We start from the raw sequence: 10,120 nt of genomic DNA on the forward strand, positions 1-10,120 counted from the left end.
GCCCAAGCAGGGGAGGGGCAGAGAGAGAGAGAGAGAGAGAGAGAGAGAGAGAGAATCCCAAGCAGACTCTGCACTGTCAGTGCAGAGCCCGACGGACGTGGGGCTCAAACTCACCAGCCATGAGATCATGACCTGAAACAAAACCGAGAGCCTGACACTTAACCAACTGAACCACCCAAAACTCTTTTAAGGTTCATAAAAGCAGGGAGCAAACAGGTGGAGAGGCTGGGGGAGAGTGGGCTCTTAACATGGCTGTGGTGGAGAAAGCCTAGGCTCTGGCTGTGTGACCTTGGGTACACTCCACTGCCCCTCTGAGCCCCAGTTTTCTCTTGTGGTGTTTGGCAGTGGCAATGCTCTTTCTTCCTTGCTCCTGTCCCCAGATGGTGGTCGTGACGATTAAATGGGAATATGTTTCTGCTGTTGGAGCAGGGTCCCAACACAGAGAAGGTTACTTGGGCAAAAGTCAGGAGGCTTGGATCGTACTTCAGAGTCTTCTCTGAACTCTGTATCTCCTTTCCCTGGGCCTCCCTTTCTGCAAAAGGAGGGGATTAGAGTAGGTATTTTTTTTCCCTCTGTGGTCTCTTTTGACCGTAACATGCCATGAGCCTATCTCTCTAAGTGGAGGGCATGTGGCAATTTTAAGGGATGAATGGATCTTGTAATATTTAGCCATTCAGCCATCCAACACATATTTAATAATGGCTTACCATATGTCAGGTGATGGGGACAGAGGGACACAGCAGAGGTAGTGCCTGTCCTCTCGGACCTTCCAGTCTGGTGTAGATGCCTCGGTTGAACTCCCTCATCTCAGATAGTTAAAGGGACGGGGCGCCCAGGGAAACACTGTTAGCTGAAAGAACGATGTCAGTCATGTAATAGATGCTCAAATATTCATTGAACATCTTGCATAAATAAGTCAATGCAAGCACCTTAAGGAAGCTCTTGGGGTGACCTTAGAGTTGGGGAACAGTTTCTAGGAGTCAGGAAAGGTCGTGGGAGCTCTGGCCAAGGGTGTGTGTAATTGCTAAAGAGTTTGTTTATTGAGACACCTGAGAATGAGGGATCTGCTCCTACCTGCCCGATTCTCAAGGGGGCCATTACTGGGAACAAGGAACAATGACTGCTTCCCATGCCTTGTGTTTTCCCCAGAGGAGGAGCCAGTACCGATGCCGGAACCACAGGGGAGAAGAGAAGAGTGGCCAGAGAAAGGTGCCAGTGTTTGTATGACACTTGGGCCAAGTCCAGAGGACCATGAAAAATTATGGAGTCTCATCTGTGTCCCATCACGAGAGAAAAGGGGGCCCATTTGGGGTGCAAGGGCCACATGAGGGTTGGCCCCGGGATCATAGCCAAGAGGCTGCCTGAGGAGGCGGAAAGAAGTCGGGCTTAGGAGTTGGAGACTGATTTGGGTTTGAAGGCTGTGGGACCCTGGGCAAATCACTTAACCTCTCTGAACCAGCTTCCTAATCTTTTAAATAGACATCACAAAGTTGACCTAAGAGGTTATGAGGTATAATACGTCTCAGGCAACTATAGTCAGGACCTGGGACTAACTGTACTCTTGATGATTGGTGTTTATAATTATTACATTATCAGGACTTGGGTCCTGATTCTGTGCCATATTGAAAACCAGTGCTAGGAACAACTTCGAGGAGAAATATTAGAAGGTTGTATTATCTTTAATATAAGTGACATGGTGACTCAAGACTGAGTGGATTTACAGGGACTTAGCTCTAGCTTAACTCATCTCGTAACCAGCTGTCTGACCTTAGATAGACAGTTTTGCCCTCTTTGAGACCTGGTTTTCTCCTCTGTGAAATGGGAATAATTTTCACGCTCAACTTTTTCTCATCCATCCATTCAACATTTATTTAATGCCTGTTATAAGCCACACTATGCTTGGTGCTGAGGACAGAGGAACAAAGCATAGTCCCTGTCCCTAAGGAGCTCACCATCTAGTGGGACAGACCATTAAACAAATGTTTCCAATAGAGTATAGACAAGGCTGGCCCTGTCTGAATGGACAAGGAAGGCTTCCTGGAGAAGGTGCCATCTAAAGCTGAGAGCCGAAGGATAAGAGCATTTAGCCAAATAAAAGTAGGAAAGGAAGCGGAGAGTTAGGAAAGGCACTCCAGGAAGAAGGAACTGCATGTGCAAAGGCTAGGAGGCAAATGGGTGCAGCAGATGTGATAATGTGGCTGGCTGAGTATGCCTTGCTGCAGTGTGGACTTTGTGTGAAGGCAGTGGGAGACCACTGAGAGATTTTTAAGTGAGGGAGGTGGAATAACATGGTCACATTTGCATTTTAAAAAAAATTTTTTTTTTCAACGTTTATTTATTTTTTTGGGGACAGAGAGAGACAGAGCATGAACGGGGGAGGGGCAGAGAGAGAGGGAGACACAGAATGGGAAGCAGGCTCCAGGCTATGAGCCATCAGCCCAGAGCCTGACGCAGGGCTCGAACTCACGGACCGCGAGATCGTGAACTGGCTGAAGTCGGACGCTTAACCGACTGCGCCACCCAGGCGCCCCACATTTGCATTTTTAAAAAGAACACTCAAGGTTATATGTGCATATGTCAAGTTCCATTAGGAGAGCAGTTGTGGTAAGTTGATCCTTCCTGATCTCCTTCCTCCTCCTTTCCCTGCCCACATAAAGTGAAATAACCCACATGAGCATGTCTGCTGTAGTGTGTGGCACATAGTAGGTGTTCAGTTAGCATATATTATTCCCCTTTTTAAAGCAGTCCTTGAAAAAGAAATCCCCTGGCATGGAATGCATGTTGGGACAAAAATGCTGAGGGTGCGGCTGTTTGTATTTTCTGGCTGCCGTTTCAGTATAGCTGATAGGATTTAGGTCAAAGGAAGTTCCCCAGACAGCTCAGTCTCAGCCAGTCATCTGGGGTTTCAGGGAGGGCAGGTGAAGGTCATAGTATCTCTCCTATTGCCAGAGGCCATTTGTCCTCAGGGTCCTAATCTTGAAAACGTACCAGACCTGGGCAATCCTGTTAATTTGTTCAAGATAGCTTCCTCGTCTGTAAAATGGGTACGAAGTTACCTGTGCCATGCCACACAAGATGTTGTCAAGAGGATCAGAAGAAAATGTGAACCACAACAAAATAACGCAATAGATTCCATTCACTGATACCTACCTTAGGCTGGGCCTTGTTCTTATGAAGCCAGTATTATCATTAGCCCTATTTTACAGGTAAAGAAACCCAAGTTCAGAGAAATTATGCAAATCACCCAGGGTAAAGTAAGTGGCTGTAGCCAGAGCCCTGGCATTTTAACCACAACACCATGACATCCACGACCTGCTGCCCCTTGAAAACTACCAACTGTGCCCTGAGCTCTTAAGCATGATTCAGGCACCCCAGAAACGCACGCAGAAAGGCGGAAGAAGGAAGGAAAGGGGCAGTGTTTGAAGTCTGAGAAAGTCTTTCCTCAGGCCTCCCACCTTCACCCCCAGCCAATTTCGGGTCCTCTCCCAGAGGCATTCCAGGAAATGGTTCCCTGCCCGCAGCTAAAGTGACCTGTTACTTGCCTGAAGCCTCCCAGGTCTGGGACCGGGTGAGGGCAGGAACTGTCTCCGGGTCATGGTGTTCTCCCCAGGGCCTAGTACAGTGCCTAGCACTCAGTAACTATTTGTGAATAGATTCCTTCTGTCACTTCCCCGGCTTTACTGCTCAAGCCTTCCTCTTGGCCAAGAGGTCTAAAGCTAAGGAGCTGAGGCTTTGGGAAGAAGGCCTTATAGATCCTTGGGCATATGCTGATGCAGGGCCACCCAGAGGTCAGTGTGCCAGCCTTGGGTCAAGCCTGACATCAGCCCCCCACACCCTCTGACAGCAGGAGGGACCCAGAGGGCTAGGATAGCCCACCACATCCTGCCCACCCTCTCTCTCCATGGGACTTGATGCTGGAGGGCTGGCACAGAGCACAGGATCCAGGTGTCCCATGAGGAACCCTAAGGGCTTGCCCAGTGGACCCGGACGCCCAAGTCTCTGTACGTGCTGGGTGGCTTGAGCTGGGCTCCCCTGGCTGACGGTTGGTCAACACATCGCATGAGAACCAGAACAGTCCTCAGGCACATTGAGCAACCAGCTTCCCTTGCTCGCCCCCGGCAGGAGCCGGGCCAGGGAAAGTGAAGAAAGCTGTTCTGAGCCTCCCCCGGGTGGGCGTGGGCGGGGCCCTGCCGGGATAGGGGCTGCTGGACCGGTTTCAATTGCTCCGGGACCGGATGCAGCCCGGTGACGACTCGACTCGGGCGGAGACAGGAGAAATGCGCGCCCAGGGCGCACCTGTAGGTCTTCCAGGGCGACGCTAGCTTTGGCAATGATACGGCTAGGGGCTCTGGGTCAGCGGTCACCGGGAGTGCGACTTCCGGCTGCTAAATCAGGCGAGCGGGAGGGGCAGCGGCGGCGAATCAGCTGACAGGTACAACTGGAGGAGGTTTTGGGCCTCCCGTTTGCCTGGAAAGGAACAGGAGGGAAGGGGTGGCTCCCAGAAACGGCCGGGTGACCGAGCTGCTCCACTGACGTCGCAAGCGCGCATTTTGTGCCTTACCCTGGGCCACCCCCGCAGCACGTTTGGGTGGGACGAGCCTGGCCAGAGTTGTGTTTGCTTCCCGGCTGTCCCACCTACAGGCTTTTTGTGTTCTGGGGCCAGTTGACTCCGCTTTTCGGAGCCGAAGTTTCCCCAGGTGAAACATGGGAACACCAAGCTCAAAGTGTGGTGGGAGAAGTCCGTGAGATGACACAGAACAGTGCCCAGCGAGTCGTGGGTGCTCAGACGGCGGGGTTCCCTCTCCCTTCCTTGCTCAGGATCCAGCTCCCACTGCCCGCCCGACCCGAGGTCGCGCCACACAGGAGATCCTAGACAGTGGGGTCTCGGCGGCGGGAGGTCTGGCTTGGCCATCACTCATTTGAGCCTCTGTCTGCCGAACTACCCAGTGGGACGGGGCGTGTGGGCTGATTCCGAAGGCCGCCTTTGGGTCGTGTTCCTGGGATCCATTTCAACGCGCTCTTTCATTCGCGTGTTGATTTATTCACAGATTCCTATCAGGAGAAGGCCTCCCCCGGCGACGGTCCCAGCCCGCCAGCGTTTCGTCCGTACACAGCCAGCCTCCACCGGCTGCTTTCTGTGTAAATACAGACAGGCCTTCCGCCTGCAGGTCGCCGCGGGTCCCGCGGGCAGAGCCGGCGGGCGGGCGGGGGGCGGCTCCGGTGCCACCGCGCGGCGCGGGCCTGGCAGGTCGGGGAGTCGGCGCGCCCCGCACTGGCGCAGAGAGGGGCGCAGGGGGCCGCCAGGCGGAGCCGAGGGCAGAAGCCCCGGGGCCTAGACCTTCGGAGTCCCCGCCCATTAGCGCCCGCATCCACTGACAAATACCAACCCTGCCGGGGGTGGGGGGATGGGAGTATTCTCCCCATTTTAAAGACGGGAGACTGAGGCTCAGCACGTTTAAATGGCTTGACCAGGGTCCACTGGCGGAAAACGGCCGAACAAGAAACCCTAACCGAAGACATCTGGTTGCAAAACCCAGTCTTTTCTATATCCCACCTGTCATCCGTGAGCTCCTAAAGGTCTTAACGGTAAAGAATAGAAAATAACCACAACGAACCCGATCAACAGCCGAGTGGGAGTTGAAAGGGCCTTCCAGAGCTTCCTTGGGGGTCTCACAGGGGGACTTGAACCGCAGGATGGCCACAGATTGTTTTTCCTGGGTGAGAATTTTACTCCTTTTCAAATTAAAAAAAAAAAAAAAAAGGATTCTTAGTAAAACAAGTAATGATGGCTAAGAATATAAAGCTCTTGTAATCATTTTAGCTGAAAATAGGGGACTTCAAAGAAATTTCAGGCTGTTTACACGCCGTTCATCTTTCGATCTATTGGGCAGAAGCATTGTTGACACTATTTACATAGACGGGCAAACTGAGGCCTGAAGCCACTGAACGCGAGAAGCAAAGCGGGGGCGGGGAACCGCGACTTCCGGACTCCCAGCCCGCCGCCCGCCCGCCGGGTGCTTTCTGCTGCGGGCGGGAGTCCTATTTTGCAAATAGGTTTCCTCGGACAACTGCTGCTGATCTTTGTCACTCAGCCAGCCAAGTGGGGGCGATTCTGAGTAATGCAGGCTACCAGCGTGGCTGGGGCTGAAAGCGAAAGGGACACGCGGGTGAGGGGCTGGGAGGGCGGGTGGACGACCCAGGAGCCGGCGCAGGCGGGGCCACCGCCAGGGGCCCAGCAGTGGGAGCGCCCTGGATCCTTCCTGCCATAGCTCTTCTCGGCCATCTGTCTCCTCAGGGGCGCAGGACCCAGGACTGCCCCAGACACCTGGGACCAGAGGCCCTCTCCTTGTGTGTGGGGACAGTGTGTCGAGTCTGGACTTAAATCCGATCCTGGTATTGGCTAATTATCAGGCCTTGAGAAAATTACTTAGGAGCTCACTCTCAGTTTCTGTATCCGTAAAATGGGGGTAAGCAACACTTACTACGTCATGTAATTGCTATAAAAAGTAAATGTGTGCCTATCCGTCAAAGCCTAGAATATTAAAAACAAAAACAATTAAATGCTATGTTTTGCTCTTAATGTTAGGCGGGCCCAGGTAGGAATTTAAGTTAGGCCAATTAAGAACTCAATGACCTGGCAGGTGTACGTTCTTCAGGTACCCCACCTGGAAAAGGGAGCTTTATTACACTGTACATCACAGGGTGGGGGTGAGCACAGATGAGCTCCCCAGTATCTGGCAAGTCCACAAGTGTTTACGTTTGCAACTTTTGTTGTTTGCCAGCCATGTCTTCAGCACTTTGCACTTATTAGCTTATTTAATGCTACAATTACAGTATGAGAGAGGTATCACTGTTATCCCGTTTCACAAGTAGGAAGCCAAGGCACAGAGAGGTTGAGTTACTTACCTAAGGTCACGCAGTTACAAAGTAGGATTTGCATCCACAAAATCTGGCTCCACGTTCCATGTTCTTAACCCCTACTGAATGTACCAGGCATTATGCCAGGCCGTGGGGATGCATCCGGGAAGAACATCGAGCACTCACCTCCTTAACAAGAGCAGGGGCTCCTTTCTGAGTTTACTGGCCTTCCTTATGTCTGCTTAAGCACTGCATGCACTTTATTATACTTTATGGGCATGTTGTATTCATCTGGTATACAGGAGGTACTCAACATTGTTTGCTTCCCCCTTCCTGTGTATTTGGACCAGTTAAAAGTACTTACATGGAGTGTGGACACGAGGTGTGTTAGGTGTTAGAGCACTTGGTGTCCGTAGGTGCTTTGCACACCTGAGTTCCTCCTTTGCTGTACTTAGTGATCTTCCAGTTACATAGGCCGAAACAGCACACCCTTAAGGTTTAGACCTTTTAATAATAATAATTGCTTCTGCCTCTGAGAGTTACTATCTGTGCTGTGGGGTTCCCAGAACTGAGGGTGAATTTACTGTATTTATCACTTAATCATTTCCCAGAGAGCTTATGACTCTGACACCTTTAGTCAAAGCTGTAGAATTCTCCCTTTCCAACCCTCCCTCTGTGGGGTCCCTGTGATAACTCTTGCTGTAAGTGGCTGAAGCTATTAAATATAGAATGTAGATCTTCCTGCAATGCAAGTGTAAGCTGTCCTTACATTCATCGCTTAAATGTTATGATCACTTCAAGCTTGGCTTTTGCATTTGAAGCCTTGAGTTAAATGTGGAAAGTAAGAGAGAGAGAGAGAGAGAAAAAAAAAAAAAAAAAAAAACCCGTAACGGTTAGAAATAAAAGCGTGCAGTGGGTAGGTTTCCAGAGTAATAAAAAGCAGCTTTAAATTTTAAAAGATTTTAAGCCTGGTTTGATTCCAGACAGCATACCCTAAGTTCCCATCATTCATCATGGGTGCATTCTAAAGGGTCAAAACCACCTTTAGACAATTCGGGGAACTCGATTGATGACATAGTATTAAATCTTGAGTTTCTTCTTGTAAATGAGATGGCCTGTGGAGAGCATTCAGCTTGTGGTAGGCACTCAGGGAAAGCTGTTTAAATCCGGGACTGGGTTGCAGTTAGAGACCTTATCCTCGACTGACATTTATTGCAAACCTACTATGTGCCAGTTGCTTCGAAGTCCGTTGTTTCAAGTGAACCTGACAATAAGCCTGTGAGGAAAATAAGCTGTGGAAGAAGTTGACAGTCCAAGAAGTTCATTCACTTGCCTAAGTCGCCAGAGAATAAGGGGCAGAGTCTGAGCTGGAATTTGGGTCTGACTCCAAGTTCAGTGTCTGAGTCATGGCAGGAGTCTGCTTTTTCCTGTGTGCCTAGCTGTCGGTCATTTTAGAACTGGAGGCTAGAGTCAGAGGGGACTTTAAGATCAGCTCAGCCGGGGATTCTCTGCCTCTTTTATAACCCAGGTCACCCTAGATAAACACAGAAACCTCACATCCTTCTAATGAGTTTCTGATTCAAAATCATTGAAATATCATGATTCAAAAAAAAAAAAAAAAAATCAGAGCCAAAGGACACAGTTTTCAGCATTCTGTCTTTAAGCAGAATAAGCCTCCCTGGAGCTTCTGGTTCCAGCTCCTCACCTCAGTCCCCAGCAGAGAGCTGTGGATCTGACCCCCACCCCCAGCACATTTACTTCCCGGGAACTGGAGCCCAGAGGCAAGTGACTTGCTCATGACATGGCCAGCACTTGGACTTGGGGCTGTCTGACTCCAAGTGCAGTGTCTTTCCTCCAAGTATACCTGCTTACCTCTCAGTTTGGTCTCTCATCCTGACCTATCACAGAGTCCACAGTTCCGGCCGACTTTTATCACCTGTATTTCCAGAAAGCGTCATTCTTCCGGGCCTTTGCTCAGACTGTTCCTCTGCCTGGAAGCCCTCACTCCCCACCCTCTCCTGTTTGCTGGGTGAACTCCTATCCCCTAAGATTCCGCTGAAATGCAGCTCTCTCAAGGAAGTCGTTTGGACTTTTACCTACATCCAAATAAAGGGAATTGATTCCTCTTCCCTGTCTGCCTGTGTAGAAGCATCTCCTGGTATTTGTTAATATTTAAGAGTTGCTTGCAAGCCTCTCTCCCTGTCTCTGTGGCTCTGGTTCTCTCTTAGCACTTTTGGCCTCTCTGGGCATCCACCACCACTTCTACCAAAATTACGGTGTTTGGGGATGAACCACATCTTTATATATTTTTTTCAGCAGAAGGCCTGGCATACAGCAAGCATTTAGTAAATGTGTATGAAATACATTATACACATACACACACAGGTCACTATCAGGGTTTGTTTTTATTTTTTTATTTTTTTATTGTAATAGTCTTAAGACTTCACCCAGGCTATAAGCTCTTATGTACAATTGACCTCTGTTGAAATAATAGGGAGCCACTGCAGGTTTTGGGGGTAGAGAGTTCCTTGATCCATAGAAACTTGCTCATGGGATTGAAGCTGTAACTCTCCCAGTTTCCACACCTTTGCTTTTATAATCTTTCCCTGGGAAGGTTTTATTTTATAAACAAGAGGTGCAGGAGAAAACTTTTTTTTTTCATTCATTCTTTGTTTATTCCAAAAATCTTGGCTTTTGTTGTCCTGGTGCTACTTGGAATCATGGATATGATGAGCAAGGTAGAAAAAAAAAATCTCCTCTCATGACATTCACATTCTCCTGGAGGAGAAAGACAAATAAGTAAATAGCAAATATATCCGTTCAACTGGTAATAAATGTTATGAAGAAAGATCAAGACCACAAAAGACACATGGAGTGGGGGATGGGCAGATTATTTTAGACGGGGAGGTCAAGAAAGGCTCTTTGAAGAAGAAACACTTGACAGAACCCAGAATGAAGGGAGGGAGGGAGCCAGAAAAGGTTTGTAGGAAGTATATTGCAAGCAGAAGGGGCAGCAAGTGTAAAGGCCCTGGGGTAGAAATAACTGGGTACCTTGAGGAACAATAGCATGGCTGAAGTGACAGCATGGACAGTGGCTGGGGTAGGTATTGGTTTGTTTTCAATGGCAGCTGTTGGAGTCAGATGATAATTTAGTAGGTGAGATAAGATTAGCCTTGGCAGCTTGTTCTGAGTTCAACCCCGCTGTGGGTGAGTAAGTGAATGAATGGAACATGGCTGATTAGCCAAGAAATTGGACCAAACA

Source organism: Puma concolor, chromosome C1 (genome assembly GCF_028749965.1).
Source record: "Puma concolor isolate L17-30 chromosome C1, mPumCon1.1.hap2, whole genome shotgun sequence".
NCBI classification, from domain to species: domain Eukaryota; kingdom Metazoa; phylum Chordata; class Mammalia; order Carnivora; family Felidae; genus Puma; species Puma concolor.